Source organism: Pogona vitticeps, chromosome 1 (assembly GCF_051106095.1).
Source record: "Pogona vitticeps strain Pit_001003342236 chromosome 1, PviZW2.1, whole genome shotgun sequence".
NCBI lineage: Eukaryota > Metazoa > Chordata > Lepidosauria > Squamata > Agamidae > Pogona > Pogona vitticeps.
In genome coordinates, this window is record NC_135783.1 from 30,081,046 (window position 1) to 30,105,298 (window position 24,253).

At 41.1% G+C, this 24,253-nt stretch overlaps 1 long non-coding RNA gene across 1 annotated transcript in view; it reads right to left on the reverse strand.

Moving 5' to 3' along the window:
• LOC144585781 (uncharacterized) overlaps positions 1-24,253 on the reverse strand; it is a 31,401-nt gene extending 7,148 nt beyond the window's left edge. The window contains exon 1 of the long non-coding RNA XR_013540329.1: positions 688-24,253. This is a non-coding gene — a long non-coding RNA (uncharacterized LOC144585781). The remainder of the gene's footprint in view (positions 1-687) is intronic.

The following is a 24,253-nucleotide window of genomic DNA, read 5'->3' on the forward strand; positions in this document are numbered from 1 at the left end:
TGCTATGTTTAACTTGGAGTGTAAGTATATGTAAGTATTATAGGGTATGTATAAATGTTGTTGTGTATTTTATGCAGGTTGTTTTTTTGGTGAAAAGCACTTTTAGCTTTCCCCCTACAAAACAACTTTTAAAGAGGGGAGGTGTTACATAACAGCACTGATGTTACCTGTCTGTCATGGGTTTGGAGGGAAAGTTCCATCCTATGGGGAGTGGAAGGCGGGACATCAGGAGGAGGGGCTGTACTGTATAAATATGTGATGCCTGTGTGGTGAAGAGGAGATGCTGAGACAGACTGTGAGACACTGGGTTGGGACGAAGCAGCAGCTGGGGAAGAAGAAGCTGTTGTGGGAGTCTGGGTGTCTGACAGGGTACTACTGTGTGTCAGAGTACCAGCCTGAAAGGTTCAGGGGTCTGTTGGTTAGCCAGAACTGATGGGTTCAGGGTCTGTGCTTTAAGTTAAAGGTTCTAGGTGAACCAAACTGTATGCTTGTGTGTGTGAGAATAAGCCACGTTACTTTATTTTATTCACCTGATTGTTTTATTTACCCTGTTTGTATTTAAAATAAACCTTATTCTTTTGTTGTTTAAAAATCCATCCCTGGTCTGTGTGACTTATTATAGGGAATGGTTGGTGGCAGCTTAGTAACTGTGTGATAGATCCCAGTAGGTCTGGGTTTGTCACAAACACAAAAAAAAAAACAGAGAAGAAAAGTCAAATCTGATACAATCCCACAGAGAAACCCAAAAATGCACTGGCCAAAATTACTGGCACCCTCAACTTAATATTTGGTAGTACCCCCTTTAGAAAAAATAACTGAAATCAATTGCTTCCTGTAACCATGAATGAGTTTCTTACACCTCTCTACTGGAATTTTGGACCACTCTTCTTCTGCAAACTGCTCCAGGGCCTTCAGATTTGAAGGATGCCTTCTCCCAACTGCTGTTCTGAGATCTCTCCACAGGTGTTCTGTGGTATTCAGATCTGGACTCACTGCTGGCCAATGCTTTGTAACCATTTCTGAGTGTGTTTTTGAAGTGTTTTGGGTCATTGTCCTGCTGGAAGACCTCTAACCTCTGGTGGAGACATAGCTTTCTGACACTGGCCACTTCATTGTGCCCCGAAATTCTTTGGTAATATTCAGATTTCATGGTACCGTTCACACAGTCAAGGCATCCAGTGCCAGAAGCAACAAGGCAACCCCACAACCTCTTTGAACCTCCACCCTGTTGAACTGTAGGGACTGTGTTCTTTTCTTTGAGTGCCTCATGTCTTTTTCTGTAAACAGTGCCATGATGTCCTTGACCAAAAAGCTCTCCTTTTGTCTCATCTGTCCACAGTACGTTCTCCCAGAAGGATTGTGGTTTTGTCACATAAGTTTTGGCATACTCCAGTCTTGCTTTTTTATGCCTTTGTGTCAGCAGTGGTGTCCTCCTGGGTCTCCTACCATAGCGCCCCTTTTCATTCAGATGACAACGGATAGTGCGAGCTGACACTGTTGTACCCTATGTTTGCAGATCAGCTTGAATTTGTTGGGAAGTTAATCTGGGTTCTGTATCCACCATTCGAACAACCCTTTGTTTTAATTTTTCCGTAATTTTGCTCTTCCGTCCACATCCAGGGAGGTTAGCTACAGTGCCATGGGCTGTAAACCTCTTGATGATATTGTGCACAGTGGACACCGGAACATTAAGTTCTCTGGAGATGGACTTCTAGCCCTGAGATTGTTGACATTTTTCCACATTTTTTTCTCTCAAATCCACAGACCACTCTTTACACTTCATTATTTTCTCCATGCTCAGTTTCACACAACAAAAAGGTTGAGTCAGGTTTTCTCCATCTTAACTGGTTGCAAGTGTGATTACGGTATTGCCCACACCACTTACTTGTGACAGGTGTGTCTAAATACAAATTAAAGGAGCATCACATGCTGGAAAAACAATTATTTCTTACAGTCTAGACAGGGTGCCAATAATTTTGGCCAGTGTATTTTTGAGTTTCTGCGTGGGATTGTATCAGATTTGACTTTTCTTCTCCTTTTTTTGTGTTGTTCCAGTGCAAACCAAAGAAATGAACATGTGAGTATCAAAACATTTGCAACTGCAACAGTTTTCTGAGAGAAGGATTGTATTTTCTGACAGAATTGCAAGGGTCCCAATATTTTGACCATGACTGTATCTTATTCATAGAGAACTCTATCAGCCAACCTTTCTCATAAAGTGCTGAAATTTGCCCTTGAGGCATCAGATGGAGCAGTCAGATTGTCAAATAAGTCTCCTAATTGACATTAACACCAGGACAAGATTTGCCTTCTAAAAATAAACACTTCTGGAGAAATTGCAAGTTTACCACACACCAATATATAGACTTTGGGAGGACTTGGGAGGAGTTCATGAAGGCCCATGGCAAAAAGAGAGAGGGGAAGAAATAGATAAGAGAAGGGAAAAGGGGGGGCACATTTGCTAAAAGTTGGAAAGGCAGGATTTGTGAATCAATAATATTTCAATAAAAAGCCAGACAAAATGGGCTCACTGCAACAATATTCTCCTTTTGAGAAGGATGCAAAGAGGTTGCTATTAAGGAGAAGAAATGCAAGCTGCAAGCAAACAAGAATGGGACAACACTATTTGCATTTATATATCTTGAGAGAGTTGGAGAGTTGCAAAAAACAAACAAAAGGAAAGGAAAGGAAAAGAAACCAGCAGTTCTTCTTGTTCTTTTTCTAATTAATCAGTAACTTTGTAGTAACACTTACAGTCATGAAAACACAGTGAATGGACATCACATGCATCACTTCGAGTAACCAACTCATGTGACATTCCAGGTGGGTTTGAAAAGATAAGTATTTTCAAGCATGAATGAGATGCTTAACACTCCATCTAAGACATGGGCACAGGCAGGGTCCAATCAGAAGCACTAGTCTAATTGCATTGTGTTATTGGAATCACTCAATGAATTATGGCCAAGAAAGCACTTAAATACATGTTACTGTAATCAGTTGAGGCTTTGGAATCATTTCTGAACCTGATGAAATTATGAACTCTCTATTCAGAATGAAAAGTACGAAGATAGCATGGGCAAGTGTTAGACTGCAACACCTTGGTTCAAACAGTCTGAAGTTCTTGGGTGCTCTTCAGCCACTTGCTATCTCCTGAGCTGTGGCTGAGTATCTACTTTATAGACAGAAGATCACGGGTTCAAGTTTTTTACATCTCCTGGGAAGGACCTCTGTTGGAAATCCTGGACAACTCTTGCCAATCAATGCAGACAAAACAACTAGAGGAACCAGTGGTTTGTATTAATGAAAGAGGTTTCCAACCCAGAATTGTGATAGATTGAGAAATAACCTCTTATAATGATACCCTGAGCATTTTTCTACAAGTGAGAGCGATTTTGGAATTATTGTAGATCACAAGCTCAATAAGAGCCAACAGTATGGCTGCAAAAAAGGCAACTGTTATTTTAGGATGCATTAACAGAAGTCTCCAAATCCCATGAGGCGCTACCCCCCCTAATTGGCACTGCTTAGGCCTCATCTTGAGCATTGTGTCCATTTCTAGACACCACGCTTCAAGAAGGAAGACAACAAACTGGAACAAGTTCAAGGGAGGGCAACAATAATGATCAAGGGACTAGAAACTATGAGGAAAGACTAAGAGAACTAGGCGTGTTTAGTCTTGAACACAGGGGAGATATGATAGCTCTTTTATAATATTTGAAAAGTAGTCATACAGAAGAGGGGTACAGTCTGTCCTCGATCATCTCAGAGTGCAAGACATGCAACCATGAGCTCAAATTACAGGAAACCAGGTGTTGATTGAATATCAGGGAAAACCTCCTAACTGTTAGAGCCATATGATAATTATCTTGTGAGGTGGTGAGTAGTGATGGAGGCATTGGACAACCATCTGTCAGATCAGCTTGGACTTAGATTCCTGCATTGAGAAGGGGGGTTGGACTCGATGGCCTTATAGGCCCCTTCCAACTCAATGATTCTATGGTTCTATGATTTACAAGAGATTTACAAGAGATTTACAAGACAATGGTGATAATCATAGAAGGCTTACTGCTAAATGGATATGACAAGGAAAAGTTACTTAAAACATAGCAAAGAAGTCACTCAGGCTTATGGAATTTCTCTAGGGACTTTTTAGCAACATTTAATATAAGCAAGGTTTTGTCAGGATCAAAGTGTCACTGTCAATGTTCACCCTTTTCGGTGAGTATTGTAAGAGAGAGTTGGGTGGTTATGATCACCCATATTATTTTTTGCCTACAACTCCCATTGGCCCAATGCTTTATAGCTGGAGTTGGAGTCCAAAATATTTAGCACAACAAACATTCCCATTGGTTTGCAATGGGATGTTCCTTATCCCCACCAATACAACCCACCTAAACCTAACTAACCAGTGTTGTCTTAGCTTTTGAATCAACTGTTTCACAGACTATTATTTCCTCAACTGTGGGATAAATAGAAACATCAAACAATTAACAGCCTTGAACAATGTGCGCTACTTACTGGTGATGGGGGGGGGTAATCCATTACCTGGCACAGCATCTTTACCCTACAACATCCAGCTAACCCACCAGATCCTCCCAAGCCAGGTTCATCCATGTATACACCCCAAGATGGGCCCAGAAATATTTTACTAGTGGTAGGGCCTTCTCGGTGGTGGCACCAAGCTTATGGAACCAATTCAAAGAGGAGCTGTACCTGACTCCCCCTCCCTGTACTCACTTAGGAGGCAGCTAAAAACGTTACTTTTCAGGGAGGGCTTTCACACTGACCCTGACTGAATGTCTCACCTCCTGAATCTGCTTCAGGCTGAGATTTGACTTCACCATTGGGTTTTCCAGTTTTTAGACTTTGTTTTATTATGAGTTTGATATTTTAGTGCTGTAGTTCTGTATTAACTGTTTGTTAACCACCCAGAATGGGGCTGTATGTATGTATGTATGTATGTATGTATGTATGTATGTATGTATGTATGTATGTATGTATGTATGTATGTATGTATGTATGTATGTATGTATGTATGTGTGTCTGTGTCTGTGTCTGTGTCTGTGTGCATGCATGCATGCATGCATGCATGCATGTATCAGTCAAGCAATCACTCGATCAATCAATCTTTGTAGTGAAAATTGGGGTTGTTGCAGAGCCCCATTATAATCTGTGAAATGTTGAAAAATACTTTCCCCCTCCATGATTGTTGTTCAACTACAAAAGAAACCTTACTGACAAAAAGGAATAAGATGCCCTTGAAACTGCACTTTTCATATTTGTACATATGTCTGTGCATCTGTGTGAGTGCAAGTAGTCTTACGTTTTTGCAGAAAACTTACTTGTATAGCTCATTTATCAAGAAGAGACTTGCAGGGAATAGGAGTAAACTCTTTCAGTGGGATAAAGCCATCAAAATAGAAAATCCAACTTTCCCCCCCTTTCTCCAAGAGAGCCATTAAGTGTGATTAAAGCTTTAAATGGAAGGGACAATGGCTGTAGCCCTGTATTTAGCAATTCCGTATCTTTAATGGTGCAAAGATTTCTTTAAAAGCATGGGCATGAAAAGAGGCTGAATGTTGCTGTATTACTGAGACGGGAACAGAAGGATTGCTTCCTCCTCAATGGAGCGCAGCCCAGACACAGGGAGAGCAACAAAAGCTGCGAGGGCTGCTTCTTCACACAATGTATATAAAAGAAGAGCTCTAGAAAGGCAGCACATTCTTGACTCAGCGCAGACTTGCACAATGGGCACAACTGGGACAGAGTTACCGCAATGGCAAAAATTTCCTTATAATGGCATTGGAATTAGACACAGGATAGATCGAAATCCGGGAGGAGAGAAAAGAAGAATCTGTTATCAGGACTCAAACTGAAGAGCGCAGATTGGTGAACAAAAAGAAGAAAACGTATCAAAGAGAGTGAATTCCCAATTGGATGGTGCACATGCTCCTATAAGTGGCTATTCCATGTTGGGAATGAGAAAGGATACTTTCTCTTTTGATTCTCCTAGTGCCCGTTGCTTGTTTCTGTGTCGAAGCAGGGTCACACACATACAAAATTCAATCTGTATCAGCCCACAGTGCCCAAGATTCCCAGAACTGGGTAGGGTTGCCAAGTCAGCTGTGCCACTTGCCCCAGTCACCAACATCATTAGGCTCAGGACAGAGAAATGTGTACAGATTTTTACCAAATTAGTTGAAAAATAATTCAACTATCCAAAATCACTGGAGGAGGGGAAAAAAGGTAACTCTTACCCACTCACAGTGGCCATTAGAATGTTGATAAGAGACTTTGCTTTAAGGCTTTACAAATTTATTTGGTATAAGCTCTGGTGGACTGTAGCCCACATTTGATAATGCACCTGATGAAGTGGCCTATGTGCATAAGGGCTTGTGCCAAATAAAACCTGTTAATCATTAAAGTGCCACAAGACTCACTTTGCTGTAACAAATGGACAATGCCCGCCCCTCCTTAAAACCATTAAAATGTGAAACTTTCTGTCCTTGAAGAAAAATGTTTGCAGAGAAACACAAATTAACTTCTAGGGAAACCCTGTGGATGTATTAACGTAATTCCAAACTGTTCTTTCTTTTGTACATTTTTTAAAGGAGCAATAGATTCCACAGCTACCTCTCTAAAAGTGCCCCATTGCATAGAATGAGTACTATCCATATATGTTGTCACTTCATATTTTAAGGTAGAAGGTTTTGGCTTTGGCCTTGGACTTGGGTTTTAAGGGTCTCTGGGTCTCAGGCTTTGCATCTTAAAGCTGAGGGAATGGGGTGCTGCTAGCAGACAATCCTAGATTTTGGAGTTCATTCTCCTGGCTTCAGGGCATGCCATTTAGATATACTTAGAAGCCTCTTTTCCTCTTTCATTGCCTTGAATGCTTTATTTAAATTTTTATTTAAATATTTTTAACCTGCCTTCCACCTTAAAAAGGACCCGAGTCATCTTACATCAATTAAAAGACAATATTTAAGACTAGTGAGAGTGTGTGTTCCGTACTAAAAAGGCTGATGACTACAATACCAAAAATCATAAGCAATACCAAAACACATTCAAGGCAGTTAGGGACAGCTATCCACTGCTGCTACTGTAATTCACACATAACACCTAAAATTCACCACAGAGTCTCTGTGTTGTCTTTCTGTTCTGTCTCTGTCTCTCTCACACACAGACACACCGCATCCATTTGTGATGGTTACTGAAGAGTCAAGCCAATGACATCCCAAAAGCCTGATCACACAGACACCCCAGTCTCAGCCTTTGGCCCTCGGATCTCAAGGAATGGCAGGCAGCAGACCCTAGATAAAACCTATCCTCCTCCCATGGGAATATGATCAGATAATATGAGGTGTTAGTTTTGGCTCAAAAGACACAAATGCCACAATGTCCATATTGTCTGTTTGTTGTCTAGTCTAGTGCCCAAACCGCCAAATATCAGTCTGCTTTGCTTGTCGTTTGGCACAGAGTTGAACTGGATTCCCCCCCCCCCCCCCGGTTGGCATTAGAATGAAGGATTTTTCACCCACTCTGTCCTGTAAAATTGAGGACAGGCCAATCCTCTTATTAGGCAGATAAATGGAGCCACCTCCATCAGTTGAGTTCAGATGCTGTGGGGGAAAAATTACAGTGACTTTGCAATTATCCTATTTTATTTTATTTTGCTACCAAGGATGGGAAGAGACATTCGTGGGATTTTTGACCAGGGGGAAAAAAAACCTTTGCTGGTTTTCAACACACCTTGATTTGGGTGCTTGAGACAGCTATTGTTCCTTTGCCTCAGGCAGCCAAGCATCTTAGGCTGATGCTGCACTAAGTGGCAGCAAAGGGAATCTCTAATTTTGACTCTGGAGCATGCAGGAAAACTACAAGGCATGAAACGGGGCTATAAACACATTGGTTCAGCTTAATGGGTGTTGTTTACCAGTTGGACTTGAAACTCAAATACTCTCTATTGAGTCTGCATGTTGATAAAGGCTACAGTGCAAATGCAGAAAGCTATAATCTGAAATAAAAGCAAATTAAACTATTTCACAGTGTGGCAGCCTTTCATAATGGCTATAAGGCAGGAGAGACACTTATACTGGAGGAAGTATTGTAATTATAGTGCAAAAAGCAAGTCCTTATGGAAAATGAAATTATGAATTGAGGCTTACAACCTAGTGCTCCTAGAATCTGCATCATTTTTTCCGCTGATAGTTTGAGGCCATCAGTCTCTATGGATAAGGCTGGAGCCACTGTGTGTACAATGGCTTGTACATTAGCAAAACAGATTTGATGTGTTCTGAGGCTTCCTTCTGCTAACCTGTGGTGACCAGCAGCCATTATTTCCGCAGGACACAATGGGTACCAAAAGCATTAACTTCCATATTATCAGAAGAAAGCAACATGCATTATCGTATGACCTCTAAGGAGATAATGTGTGTTATTGCTGTGTGCAGATAGAAACAGACAGAAAAATGGGTTTTCTGTAAAACTGCTTATGTATATGATAGTGATCTCGGTAGGTGTTTGGTTTGACCCACGGGAGGATGCGTGGTTCAAAGATACTGTATTTAGAGAGGTGACCATAACAGCAGAAGAAGTATCTGCCATAAATACATTGAGAAGACAGAATGGCATTTGAGAATTGGTTGTTTGATATAGATAGGATAGACCAGGGGACCCCTGACCACCTACAACTGGTGGTCCATAACGCATGAAGCAGTGCAAATGTTTGGGAGGCTCACAGTCCAGATTCGGTCCTTTTTGCAGTTATTGATACTGTGGTTATTACATCTGTATGCTGACTTTCTACCACTGTTGCCAAGGCAGCTAACAAAAAGAGAGTATACAGTGGAGCACTGACAGAGCAGCATCCTATTTGGTTACTTATGTTGGCACAAGTGCAATGGTGTAAATGGCAGCAATGAGTTGCCACTAGTGAACAATGAGGAATACAAACAGCAACTTGTTAACTAGCAGAAATTCGTCAGTGCCGTTAATGCCATTACACTTAATGCTAGTGAACCTACCAGCAGGATTCTGGCCATATCAAAAACAGAGTGGGGGAATAATACATTAATGAAACAACACGAAAGAAAGTTGTTCTGCATTAGAGTTTGGGGCTAGTTCACCAGTGTCATACGATGGACATTTGCCCCAAGTCCCTTGCCTGTACAAGCTTACATGAGAAAATTCCCCTTGGGACAGAGTAAATTCGAACTTACAAAAGTTATATTTTTGGACTGCAACTTCCAGGATCCTTCTTGCCAGAATGCCCAGTGATTAGGATGGGTAAGGGATTCTAGGATAGGGAATTTCATAGGCTATATATGTTTTGCCTTTCGTCAGCTATACATTCAGCAAAAGGGTGACATTGCTTTGTATCCTGCCATCACTCATGGCTAGCTATGTTTGAGACAAAAATCTGAAAAAAGTTACTTTTTTGGGTGGGTGGGCAGGAATGTCAGCTCTCAGAATCTTCCAGTCAGCATGGCTATTAACTTTTCTAATCTCAGTTGGAAGGGAACCATCAGAATCTAGAATTAGGGATGTCATAAGGAATCAAACATGAGCTTTGTGCAAACAAGCCGCATTATTGCATAATTAATTAATGGATTTCAAGTGGTTACAGTACACTTTTAACATCGTGAGCCACTTTGAGTACAAATATGTACATAATATAAGCATCTTTCTGTTCAATTCTTTGTGAAAAGGAGCAGGTAGCAATGGATTGGGGACTGTCCAGCCTCTGCCTTGAGGTCCTGAAGTCACAGTGACCTCTTCCAAGGACCCAGTGTACCTACCTGTAAAGGAAAAGGGAAAGACAGTAACTAGATAAAGATGTTTCAGTTCCTCTTACCACCACTTTGTCTTTGAGGAGCCAGGGTCTGAACCCTTGCTCCTTCAGAGAAGAAATTATGTTCTGCACACCATGCCCTGTGAGGGCCCTTAGGCTCAACAAGAGAACATGAGTAGGGAAAATAATGACTGAGTTTTGGGTGATATGGTTACAGGGGGGAAAATAACACTCTTTATGCCATATGTGTGTGTGTTTGTGTTTGTGTTTGTGTGTGTGTGTGTGTGTGTGTGTGTGTGTGTGTGTGTGTGTGTGTGTGTATGCACACACATGTACATTCGTACGCTGAAACTGCCCCTCTTTGCCTAGATCCACCCTCTAGGTTTCCCAAGCTGGATATGTGCCCATCCACATGACAGTTCATTTAGTAGCTTCCCAGCTTTTGTACAACATTATTTTCTGCTTTAAAAGGTTGAAATGGCTGGCCTAAAGTTTGGTTGAGAACCAGTGTGGTGTATTGGATTGAATGTCAGACTAGCAATGTGAGTTCAAACCAGCAGTGGAAGCTCCCTGGAAGCGTAGCAAGGGTCAGCCGCTCTTTGAACCTCTCACATACCTCAAGAGCCCTACTAGGGTGACTTAATGGCAGAGGACAATAACAGAATTTTATTACTGGCAGCAATAGTTGTGAGCTTGTAAAGCATCACTGCCTCTATTTCTCATTTCTTCTGCCTAGAGCAGAGAGGCTAGGAGAGACAGGAAGGACTAACTGGAGACACTGCTTAAACATTTTCAAGGGATTTGCAAACATCTGAGAAAAATGCACACCTCTCAGAACTTTCAGCTTGGGAAAGTTCCTTGTACTCCAATGCCCAGAATCCACATGAAGAAGGAATTCTGAGAGTTGCAGTTCAAAAGTTGCAACTTAACAAGCTGGAATGGCATAAAGAAAGGACGAGCATCTTTTCCAGCCCTTTTCAGTTACGGAGTTCTCAGGAGCTATCTTCTGGTTTTGAGCAAGCCAAAAGGGAGGAACCAAATCAAATGAACAAAATAAAGAATATAAGCCACAGTGTTTCTGGAATGAAGGAATCCTCATGCATGTCTCCAGAAAGAATGCAGGGAAGGTCCTGGGAGCTGACAATTGCCCAGTTTCTTGGTGCTGCTTTGCCGAGCAGAATGCAGGAACTGGAAATGCATCTTCATGAGCCCTCACCTGCTTCCAATAAAGGTGGAAACAGCCTAATGAAAAATTAAGAAATAGTAGACATGAGAAATAAGGAGGACATATTCATTTATCCTTGATTATTATTCTTCATGTTTAGAATGCTATTTTCTGCCCCTTCCTTGCCCTTTTTGCCACTGTTGGTTTGCATTTGTAAATTCATTTAAAAGCATGGGAATGCAGCATGGATCACTGTGTGCCACGGAATCATAGCTCTTGAAATAAATGGGAGGGTGAACATTTTGAAACAGAATGAGAAAAAAATGGATGGAGCTATTCTGAAATGCCCAGGTGCAGTCCTTTATGAGCCAAAGTCAAATCTAAGAATAATCAAGAATAAGCCTTACAACCATATCAAAATTTAACACTCAGTCCCAAAGGGCTTCACTTATTAATCTCCTTGAATGGAAACTGCTGGACCTTTTATGAAGTACCAAAAACTTGTTCTTGCTGGTATTTGCACACCACCTTCAACATGGAAAAGGAAAGGAGGGAGCAAAGCTTCAGAACATCAGGAGGTTTCTGTTACAGCTCCCAGAATCCTTCAGCTAGTGCGGCCTGTAGGCTTACTGTTTGTAGGATTCTGAAAACTGTGGTCCAAAATTTTTAACATTTGCAGTTTCTAGAAGAGACTATCTACCATATTCCAGAGGCAAGGGATGAGAAGCGGCAGTGCTACTGAACGAGGCCAGACCAAGGCATTTTGCTAAATGAGGTGAAGAACAAGATGATATCCTAAATGGGTCCCTGCACCTGTGGGAATAGTAGGTCACTTGGGTACTGTATTACCAGGTAGGAAAAAGTGTCATGAGCGTAAAGTGCTGGTGGACCAAGTTGGATAGGTACCAATTTGTTCTATCTGCACATTCGGACTCCAGGAGGTTTTCCCTCCCTTTTTTTTCTATTTCTTATAATTTGCTTGCACCTTCAACTGTCAGTCATGAAAGGTGTTCGTTTGCAAGGCAATATTGTTGTACATTGACTTGCTTCCCGACTTGGCTGGAGAGCTGGCTGATTGCGTCACAGTGGCTTCTAGTAAATTGCTATACAAAACTGATGTTGAAAGTACAGTGTACATATTCAGGATGTCTTTTTTTTTTCTATTCCACCCTAATTTTTCTAGCACCTTAAAGAAACAAAATTGTACATCTTGACAGGTGTGCCTGGCTGCATAGTCAAGAGCCAGAGGTGTGAATCCCCAATGTACCTCCTGAGAGGGGGACCAGTTAAGATCACTTGAAGAGTATGTGGTTGTGATATGTGGATGTCCCTGCCATCTGTGAAGCCTTGAGCAAGCTGCAAGCTGTACAGTCTCTAAGCACCACCAGAAGGAACATAACGGTAAACCATTTGTAAGTACTTTATACCTAGAAAGCTGAGGAGAATCATCATAAGTTGGAATTGACTGGATGGCAAATAATAATTATTGACTTGCTCAAATTCCATTACCTTCATAATTGAAATAGAAACTGTTGGTTCCCCTGTAGTTGCCCCCCCATTAACGATCTTTATAAAGGCAGCTACAGTGTCTTTTCCATATGCTTCATTCTGTATATACTTGTATACATAGAACAAAGCATGTATAAAACAATTCATTTTGATTTGTATAGAACAAATTAAACATGAATAAGCTTTACACATCATGCTTGCCTCACTCTGTTTCTCAGTACTTCCAGTATGACAGTATCAACTTCATGCTGCCACCATGGAAGTTAAACCTAAAAATCCGCCTCCCCAACCCCTTGCTGTTATGATCACCTCTCCTTCTTCTTCTTGTGGCCTTAGCTCTCACTCTTTCCAAGCCTTCACCTCTCGTTAGAGCACTGGCAAAACAAATCCACTAAAACTATTAAAGCGATTGATGCTGTGGGTAAATGATAAACTAATAAAGACCTGATAAAGTCAAATCATTAATTCCATTACATTTGGTCCCCATTAAGTTAGAAGTTACTAGATCAGCCTAACTAATTAAAAGTAATTTGTTTATTCCAAACGTTGAAAACTGACACAGGGTGTGGTTACACGGCAGAAATGAATAAAGAGATGGATCAGAGTTTTCTGAGTCAGGTCAAAGTCATGTGGTAGTCACATGGTTTGGGGGTCAGTGTATGTAAAAAGGTAAAGGTTCCCCTTGACAATTTTTGTCCAGTCGTGTTCGACTCTAGGGGGCGATGCTCATCCCCGTTTCCAAGCCACAGAGCCAGCGTTTTGTCCGAAGACAATCTTCCATGGTCACATGGCCAGTGCGACTTAGACACGGAACGCTGTTACCTTCCCACCAAGGTGGTCCCTATTGATCTACTCGCATTTGCATGCTTTTGAACCGCTAGGTTGGCGGGAGCTGGGATAAACGACGGGCGCTCATTCCGTCACGTGGATTCGATTTTACAACTGCTGGTCTTCTGACCCTGCAGCACAGGCTTCTGCGGTTTAGCCCACAGCGCCACCACGTCCCTTCGTCAGTGTATGTATCATCTTAGAAAAATATTCACTCCATTTTTAAACTGTTTTGTATATCAATCAAGGGGGTGCATAGGCTTTTAGAATTGGTGCATTTGAGGCTTGTCCAGCTACCATCATGCTGGCTACCTCTCACAGCCATTAGCTGCTCTTGCTGTGGTGTTTTTTTATTTTATTTCTTGCACTCTAGCATAGCGCTAGTTTAATATGACAGAGAACATTTTTAAACAGATTGGACTGCAAGCTTTCTCTGCAGTCCAACACACACACACACACACACACACACACACACACACACACACACACACACACACACACACACACAGGATGGAGAAGGAGAGGAAGGAGTAGAAGGCACACTAGTGAGTGGCAAAGAAAATTGCTTGGAGAAATGCCAAGATCAGCAGCTTCTATCTTGTAAAGAAGGGAGCGCTTTCTCCCACCCAATCTTTCTCTCCCTGCTAGTTTTGTCAGATTGGACTGCAAGGTTTTCCTGCAGTGTGAAACCCATGAGTATGGCATCCATTACTTGACAAACCCCACAATACAATTTACACCAACAGAGACAATCATGTATGGCAAAATTATTCAAAATAAATCAATTTCACAAGCAATTTAATGACCCTCATGTGGGCAAGTAAAATACCTCACCTTCCAATCAAAAAACATGCTTTGCAGGCAAAAAAAATTCACACTTCCCTATATATCATGTAGTTTTAAAATTTAAAATTGATTTCAAACATGCTAAACCCAATTTAAAAACAGTGTGTGTGTTTTCCCTTGTGTAACTGAGCCCATACACAGTTATGTTCTCCAATTTTTAAAAATGTCTGGAATAATTAAGAAGAAAAATTATAGAAATGCCACCACTTCCTCCCAGTGTGTCAGGATATTGTGTCATTTTATCAAATGGTAGGGCCACCCCACCCTCCTCTATGTGGCCTTCCTTGGACTATTGAAAGGACCAAAGAAGAATTAAACAAGAAAAACAGTAGATGCTTAATCTCATCTTTTATTCATAGTCAGTGTCCAGATTGTATTCTGGCAACTCCTAATCAGGATTGTTGAGTTCTGTTACAAGGACTCTTCCTGCTGGTCCTAACTCACACCATTTAGCCCTTTGTCTTAGCTTAGAAAAGAACGGCATGTCAGCATATGATTTGTTCTGATCATTGTGTATATGTATTAGATATTTCTTAACACAGAGAATGTGGGAGGGGAAGACAAACTTATTTTTTATTGATAAGCAGTCCTCTGGTGCCAGCTGAACCCTCTTCTGTTAATCAAGGTTTATATACTATATAAAGCTAAACCTTCGAATCACAAAATGTCTGAGAAACATATAGCCAGGGTTAAAAATGAGGAAAATTCAAAGCCTGAGAAAGAGTTTAACAGAACTACAACGTGAGCTACAAAAGTAATAGAAGAAAGAAAGGAAAGAGAGAAAAATTAGGACATATGAGAATATTTCATTTACCGTACTTTTCTCTCCTCACGCACATGCTCATATACATAGAATGAAGTATATAGAAAAGAGCTCACATTGATTGGTATAGAACAAACACAACAAAAATTCATTGTTCCTATGTAACACTGCTCATGCAGATGGACTTATCTTGATGGGTTTTGCTGGGCCTTCCTGTTGTCCTAGAATATCTTATTCTTCTTGCTAAATGGTATTTAAGAGCATAAAATACTTTTTATGAAAATGCTTTTCAAGGCTAAATGACGTTGAAAGCTTTTTCTATAGCCCACATTGCTATTTAGGAGAGCATGTTATTTCTTTTTAATTTGCTCACTCATTCCTGAATAACTTTTCATAGGACTCCAGACACTGCAGTGTGACAGCTAAACCAAGGAGCATCGGATGCGATGGAATTGCTCTACAAGCAACCTTGCCAAAGGCCCTTTTTCTCTGCACAAAGCTGGCTCTATCTTTGTATATTGAGGGAGCTAAATCAATGTTAAATGCTTGGCTCTTTTTACAGGACAATGACCAGGACCTAAGCTGCGTCCTTCCTTTTTTGATTGACACTTGAAACGTTGAGTCGGAATCAGCCAGAGGCACTGCTACAAGCTCGACGCCTCTGCTGGGGATAACAACTGGTGACATCTGGAGAAAGGCCGACAAAAGGCAGTTGAAAGCCGTGTTTGTTGCCTTCCCCTCTCAGATCTCCTCTCTTTCATGGAGCTCCTTACTTGCTTTAATATTATGATTCAGCACCTGGCTCTTTTGAACCTTGCTTTAAACTTCAAAAGATGAGGTGGTATTAACAAACATGAAACGAAAAAGTGGCGGTAGTTTGATTTACTGTTGTCGTCTTATCAAGGGGGGTTTTTGTCACCAGCTGCCACTTTCTGTCATCTTTGGAACCATTATCATTTCTCTAAAATCTAAAAGACTCCACTTAATAACAGCTTTGAATACAGACAGGATCTGTAACGTATCTGGTTCTGGGGACCATCAAGTGAACAGAAAGATGCTGCCAGAAAACGGGGAAGGGGGGGGAGGGAGAGAGAGAACAGAAGATCACAAAACAAAATACCCTCAGCACAAAAAAGGAGAGCTTGTAGTACTTTTTCTACTGACCTTGATTTCCACATTAAGCAAATCAAACCCAACACTATTGTTCTTTGTGTGTGTGAATTCTGTTTTGCATTTTCCTCGAGACCTTTTTCTTTTTGTTCTAAGGACTAAAGAATACCAAGGTAAAAGAACACACACAGGCAAAAACACTTTCAGGAATAACAGTTTGGCATAAATTATCAAGTAGCGAAGACCAGAACCCTCAATGAAGGTGCAGGACAAATATTACAGTCGTTCAACAGACTTAACTGGAAGTCAAAACATAGTAAAGTGCATTATACCAAATTGGATCATTGGTCAATTGGGCTCAGTATACAAGGGATTTGGGGGGTCAGAGTTTGGGGCTCCTCAGATATATAGTCCTTGGGACACTGTGTCTGCAATCTGTCCCTAAACTGCACAGGCTTTCTTGGAGTACTTGACATGACCTAAACTCAAACTAGAGATGGACATGAACTGTAGTTCAGCACTTTAGCCCAGTTTAGTGTGGCGCCTGCACAGGTGTTCTGTGGGTGCTGTGCACTCACTCTTTCCTGCCTCCTTTGCATGCTCACCTATTCCCTCCCAGCCTCCTCAGTGCAGCTGCCCACTCACCAATCATAGTGCACACTTCCCTCCTCCATTTCCTCTGATGGCCACCCACTCAAAGGCTGCAATCCAGGCTTCCCTGCCCCACCTCCTTGTCTGAGTGGACAGCCTCCAGAGGGGGTGGAGGAGGGAAGCACTTAGACTTTGCTTTTGCTATTTATGCTGTATTTAGTTCTGTGGAGTTTGTTTTGATGATCTGTAAACTGCTGAGAATACTGCTCCGGCACTAATAGGGTGGTATATAAATCAAAATAATAAAATAATACATAGATAAATAAGTATGCACTGTGGAGGCAGAAGAGGGGAGTGTGTGGCGTACACCGAATACTTTTGTGGGCACCGCACTGAACTGGGCCATACCACAGTTCGTGACCATCTCTAATGCAAATTAGAGCATATTCACTGAATCATTATGAAAAGTCAGTACTTATACAAATCCTATTAACTCAGTGAGTCGAGTGGAGTTGGAACTCCCAGGTGAATCATGTTATTTATGACTGCTGTTGTCAGCCCATCAACATAAATCTCAGAGATGAATTGCTCCTAGTTTACAAGTCATTGTATATATTTGATGTCACACATCAGTCAAGTGACTTAGCACGCAACAGCAAATGCTTATGCTGATTTCTTAACATGTGACAATCTGCCACTGAAATTTATGCTAACAGACTTACACAGGTGTAATTTTTCAACCAAGTTCCACTGCTTGTTCCAGTTGCAGGTTATTAGCATTTCCCATAGTAATGAATGCAGGCTAGTTTCAAAGGGAAACAATGCTAATAATGTTCAGAAATGTTGAATGGGGTGTCTATAAATCCCACTTCCTAATACTTACAAGCTATTTTTGTACTGTCCTACAAGACAAACAGGTTTTGGAGTTCTCTAAAACAGCGACAAAAATGTAGTACCAGTTTAGTAGGGGCAATAGTGGGATCAGTGTACATATCATAGACAATGTTTTTTCTGTTACTTTGTGTTGTGTTGTGAACTGCCCACAGTGACCACAGGCCACATGGGCAATATATAAATTGATATGTTATGGTGTATATAAAAGGACACAAAACCACTGAAGACAGATATCTATCTACAGGCATACCTTGGTTTATTAATTTAATGCATTCTCCGGGACGTTTCATAATGCAAAACATTCACAAACCAAAACGCAGTTTCTCATACGAATGCATGCTTGGGAGCGGTGCTATAAACCTCCCAGGCACAATGTAAACTTGTGGGGAAAAAACGTAAACCGAGGTATTATTTTCAATGGATTTTTGTTTGTAAACCGAAAATTAAGTTAACCAAGGTGTTCATAAACTGAGGTACCTCTCTCTCTCTCTCTCTCTCTCTCTCTCTCTCTCTCTCTCTCTCTCTCTCTCTCTCTATCTATCTATCTATCTATCTATCTATCTATCTATCTATCTATCTATCTATCTATCTATCTATCTATCTATCTATCTATCTACCTACCTACCTACCTACCTACCTACCTACCTACCTACCTGCCTGCCTGCCTACCTACCTACCTACCTACCTACCTACCTACCTACCTCTGCAGACATAAATCTTTATATCTGTCTTCAGTGGTTTGGTGTCCTTTTTGAAGTGAACATAAACGTATTTTATCCTATATGTAACATGGGAAATTGTCACTTTTTTCAGTCAAACAATAGAAACATAGCTGTTGCATTCAGATTATCCTATGGATGTAAACTGGAATTCTGGTGAAAATACATGCAACATTGAAATTAATTTGGAACTTATCAAGGAGAAAATCCACCCATGGAGCGCAGAGATCACCCTACACAACATTTACATGTAGGGCTTGGGAAAAACAACTCCAGCCTGAAACCACAGAAATCTACTGCACTAGAAAGAGCGTTAGTTTAACTTGGTTTAAGAAAATGTCCCATGTTCTTGATCAAAACAGAAATTGACTAAACTTCTAAAGTTTCATCTGTGTGTATTTCTTTCCTGTAGTTGTATCCCACCTGTCACAGCACTATGTGATACAGAAAAAGACGAGTGTTTCAAATGAAAGAATTTCAAACACAGTATAAATAAGGATATGAAAATACATCTGCCTCATTTTCACTGCACTTCATTATTCCTTGACATTTTTCTGTACTTTGCAATACACTTTTCTGATCAAAACAGACATTCAAGATTCATATATTATGGGAAAGAATGCACATAATTGCATGCATTGGTGAAAATAACATACCAAAAGGCATATCAGGGGAAATTGCTAGCCAAAAATATATTCATTAGATTTCAGTGCATACTAAGACGCTTGATATTAGAAAGTTGCTTGTAGAAATGATTGAATTTAGTAAAACTATTATAGTTTCTCCATATATATATATGGAGAAATGCAACTGACAATATATGTTCATATACCTTGTTAGAACAAAGTCAAACCATTGAAGAAAGGGGACAGACAAATGTAAGGTTGAAACAATGGCCAATTAAGAAAAATTGAAACTAATTCTTAAACTGAATTTCTTTTCTTCTCTGCCCACACACTTCACATGTTTCCTAGGCTGGTGAGTGGTGCAGCCGCCAGGGAACAGATCAAGCCGATTCTGTATAAGTTACATTGGCTACCAGTTGCTGCCCGGGCCCAATTCAAAGTGCTTGTTTTGACATATAAAGCCCTAAAAGGCTTGGGCCTTGAATACTTGAAGGACCGCCTCCTTCCATATGAACCTACCCGGCAGTTAAGATCTAGCCAGGGGGCCCTTTTGAAAGAGCCGTCCCTTAAGGAGATAAGAGGGACGGCTTGTAGACAAAGGGCCTTTTCGGCAGCTGCCCCCAGACTATGGAATGCCCTCCCAACTGAGATTCGTCTGGCGCCGACGCTGATGACATTTCGGCGCCAGGTCAAAACCTTCCTGTTCCAGAAGGCTTTTAATTGAAATAATATTAGCTGTGGGTCCGATGGCAATTTTAATATATATTTTAATTGTATTTTAATTGTTCTAAATTTTATTGTATTTTAAATTTTGTAAGCTGCCCAGAGACCTTTGGGTAGTGTGGGCGGCATATAAATTAAATAAAATAAATAAATAAATAATAAATAGTTTATGCTGCAATGCTCTATAAGCTTCCAAGGAAATTTAGTCTGTTAGTCTGTCTTGGCATGCTGGCAAAATCGAAAGTGGGGAGAGAGGGCAGGGGAGGGGATAGAAAAATAAGGATGAAATATTATGGCAATTGAAAGACAAACAATTTGTTTCAGTCTGATCTTTTATGGCTCAAGGTCCACATGTGAAGTACTTTAATTTTTGCCCATGTTCTAAGAATCCATAAATAGACTATCTTCAGGCAAGCCATTCCTTATGAATACGGTCACAGTGTGGTCAGTCGGGATACGGGGGACCATCACAAATATAGCACGTCCTGACATTTGAGCTGATGTGATCACTGATACGACCTCTGTCTAGTAGTAAAACATTTAACTCCATATACATAGTACGTAATAAGAATTTAATCATCTCCTGTGGTCCCACCTCCCCAGATCCTCTTGGGAAATATCACAAGCAGACACACAAGCAGTTTCGCTAGTTGTCTGTCCTGTACTTGGGTGTGTAACTGATTGCGTCTCTGAGCACATGATGGACAATTGCCAAGATCAATGACACCGCTTGCACAATTTCTTGCTTACACTCTGCAATTCCAAGGTATTCTAGCCAATACTTTGAATCCCTGACGACTTTCAGCACCATTACTTTAGTCTTTGGGGATATTTCAAGCATCTACAATTCTTGGTACAGTTAAACTAATATGAGAGATTACAGATCATCTTTTCCCACTCACCCCAGAGTTATATTTGCAGTTTTAGTTTATCATATCTTAGCTCACCTTTCTCAGTTCCTCAGGTGTATATAGCTGAACAAGGGGCAAAGGAATCAGATTCCCCTCACCCAGTTAAAAAGCTATGTGCTTCATTCTCTTTGGAATTTTGGCAGGTGTCCTATGTACTCATCTCAAGCAATAATTTGGACTTTGGGATCATGATGAAACAGTTTGTACTTGGAGATTATGCAAAGCTGTTATCCCTGCAGTGATGGCATGACAACTTTCCTCTTAAGCTTTCCCTACACTAGGACTAAAGTTCTGAATCTGTGAGCTTGAGAGAGAGAGAGAGAGAGAGACAGAGAGATTGCTAGCAAAGTAACTGCATTATCTAAGCCTAAAAATGGAGGGAAGGACACTAGATTTCCAGTGTAGCTACAAACAGAACAATCTGTAATATTTTGCATTTTTGTTTACAGTGTGCTACTCTTTGATTTCTGCCAAGACATATGTACTTTTACAAGTAAGAATTAAGTTGGGGTAGATTTATAGGGACATATTGCACGCAGACGATTCTATGCTTAAGCCCTTGGGATCCATAGACAGCCATATTCACACACACAAGAATGTGTGAAGAATATTCACATGCAGCAGGGCTTTCTCTAGCCTCATCTCCGTTTCATCGGCTACAATATATGAAGGATGATGAGTCTCAAAAAGAACAGGTATGCTATCCAAATGGTCTTTCCAGGTGAGTCAGAACCAGAGATGGGCACAACTCACCATTTTGGCCAGTCATCCCGCTTTGTGAGTCGTCAAAAGCTGACGTCTCACGAAGCACAAAGTTGCCCCCATGAAGCAACGAATAATGTAGTTATTTGTTGATTCGTCGGGGGGCTATTAAAAAAACCCACCCCAGTCTGTTCCTTCCCCAGTTTTTATGTGGTGGCAGTGGAGTGAGCAGGAGGAGCAGGAGGAGCAGGAGGGTGAGCAGCATCAGCATCGAAGGTGCTACCATGTTGGGAAATGATAACGACAACCTATTTATGTATACGTGGTGGGGGGCACAGGTTACTTGGCTTAGGAACTACTAAAGGGAGGTGGGAACGACTGTTATAGAGGATGGAAGAGACTTTTTAAAATGAAAAGAGACGAGGGTTCGGTGCATGGGCCTTGGGAAGTACTTTGCCTGCCCATGGTATAAGGCAACTTGTTATGTTCCTGATTTGGACAAAAGGAACAGTTGAGTGCCCCCAATTTACAGGAAAGGACTACAGTTGATGTTGCCACTGAAATGTGACAATTTGATATCATCTTCTGACAATTTTATGCCTACCAATAGACAGTAGATTACAGCAATATTGGTGGGTGACCAAACAGTTTATGGGTTGATTTTATGTAAGATGTCAATACAAGTGTAGCAAATACCAAGAAAAAGGCACAACATTTGGCTCATGTGTGGAACTGGGAAGGTCCTTCCCAAAAATCCTCCACCCCCCATGTCCTTCTCTTTTTCTCAGTGTTGAAAAGTGCTAGCAAAAAAAATTAAAGCCATAACTTGCACATTACATTTCTGAGAGTGACTCTTTCATGCAGCTCCCTTGAATTCTGCAACCAATGGCTATGCTGACTGATGGATTCGGGGGAATTGCATTCCCTCCCATTAAGTTTTCTATGCTCTGGAACAGAATGCTGGACTAAATAGGCCTTTGGTCTCATCCAGCATGCCTATCCTTATATTGTTAAAGGGACTTCTCTTCCCCCCCCCTCCAAGCTGTGAATAAAGCAAATGGAAGAAAGATGACTTTGTGAAGTACCTTAGCTGCACAGCTATATTACCCATGTAACAAGGCCAAAAGGGAGCCTGAAAAGCTGGTTGAAGCTAACGAGCTGGGTTGCATTTCTCAAAAGGAGGTTAATCAAGGATATAGCCAGGATCCAAGTGCTTTGAGGCAGGCTTACCAGCAGGAGGCTGATTCTGGCCAGATCCAACCTCTTCGAGGCTAGCTATGGGAAAAAGAATAAAAGACAGAACATGATCAGGCAAACCAGCTGCAGTACTGGAGACCGGTCTAGGAGCTGGCTCATTGTGTCGCCGGCGCCATCTTTTTTTCCCTTCCTTTTTGGAAGCGACAAGCAAAAGGGTTTAGGTGACTATTTTCATGCAGATATGTAGGAAAAGAAGAAAACAACTGGATATGATGCCATCATTGTTGCTATACAGACTATAGCTGTATTTGTGCATTTCTAGAAACAGCAGTGCTAATTTTTCAGTGCCAGTCATAGGACGCATATGATGAAATAATTTGATTGTAAAGGTTCTATAACAACTATGCCCTTAAGCTGAGGAAGGCTAAATTGTGGCCCTCCAGGAGTTGTTGGACTGCAGTACCTTTCATTTGTCACTGTTGGCCATCTTGGCGAGAGCTGAAGAGACTTGCAGTTCAGTAATGTTGGGAGGGCTGCACATTGCCCATTGCTGTCTTAAACAATTTGCAAAAATCTGCTCCTAGGGCAAACTATTGCAGAGTATGGTGCATGCCTGAAAAAGTAAAGGAACAATGTCCAGTGAATATGCTGATTTTGAAAAATAAGCAAAAGTTAAGCAACAAATCCATGAAATAAGGATGTAAATCCTCATTTGTCTTGTCCATACAGGCACAGATAATGAACAGCTAGGTTTTTCTCCTGACCAGTAAAGTGGTGAAGAATTCCCTGTCACTCTTGGTAGATTTATTGTACTGATAATGATGGTTTACACAAACATTTCCAGGTTTTTTTAATGTACATATCTATTTGCCAAATTTTGCACAAAATTGCACAATTTATACAATTTGTTCCACAGTGCATTTCTCAAATTAACCGAAACTTGAATGACTGCTGCTTTTGTTTAACCATTTGAAATGCTAAACAGAATGTTCCCATCGTCCTTAACTATTAGCCAGTTATTCTATGCTTTCTGTATGTGAATGCATGTGTTACTGTTCCTCAAAGGGAAAGATACTGAAACAGATTCTGTGCAAAGTAGAGAGACTTGAGTTGGGGAGTGGACTCCTTGCCTTGCTTTCAGTTGGAAATGAGGACTCTTTCAAAGCTTTAAAATTATTCACTGAAGTGTCTTATCACAACAATGAAGCATAAATAGATGGTAATAAGGGATATATCTGAGTATTCTTTCTATCCCCTAAACACACAGAGACACATACACCTATTTAATGCATAGTTAGAAAACGCAATAAATAAAACTATGTAGTGAAAAGAAGATAAAGAGGCATCTGGAACTTTTTTATCCATCCCTCCTTCTCTGTCAACATATGGGCAATGGTATTAAGCTAAGGAAGTCTGGAAATTCCTTGACCCTTTGTGACCCCATGGACCAGAGCATGCCAGACCCTCCTGTTTTCCACTGCCTCCCACACTTTGGTCAAATTCATGTTGGTAGCTCCGATGACACTGTCCAACCATCTCGTCCTCTGTCGTCCCCTTCTCCTTTTGCCTTAACACTTTCCCAACATCAGGGTCTTTTCCAGGGAGTCTTCTCTTGTCATGAGATGGCCAAAGTACTGGAGCCTCAGCTTCAGGATCTGTCCTTCCAGTCAGCACTCAGGCTTGATTTCCTTCAAAATGGAGAGGTTTGTTCTCTTTGGAGTCCAGGGGACTCTCAAGAGTCTCCTCCACCACCACAGTTCAAAAGCATCAATTCTTCGATGGTCAGCCTTCTTTACAGTCAAACTCTTACTTCCATACATTGCTACTGGAAAAACCATAGCTTTGACTATGCAGACCTTTGTCGGCAAGGTGATGTCTC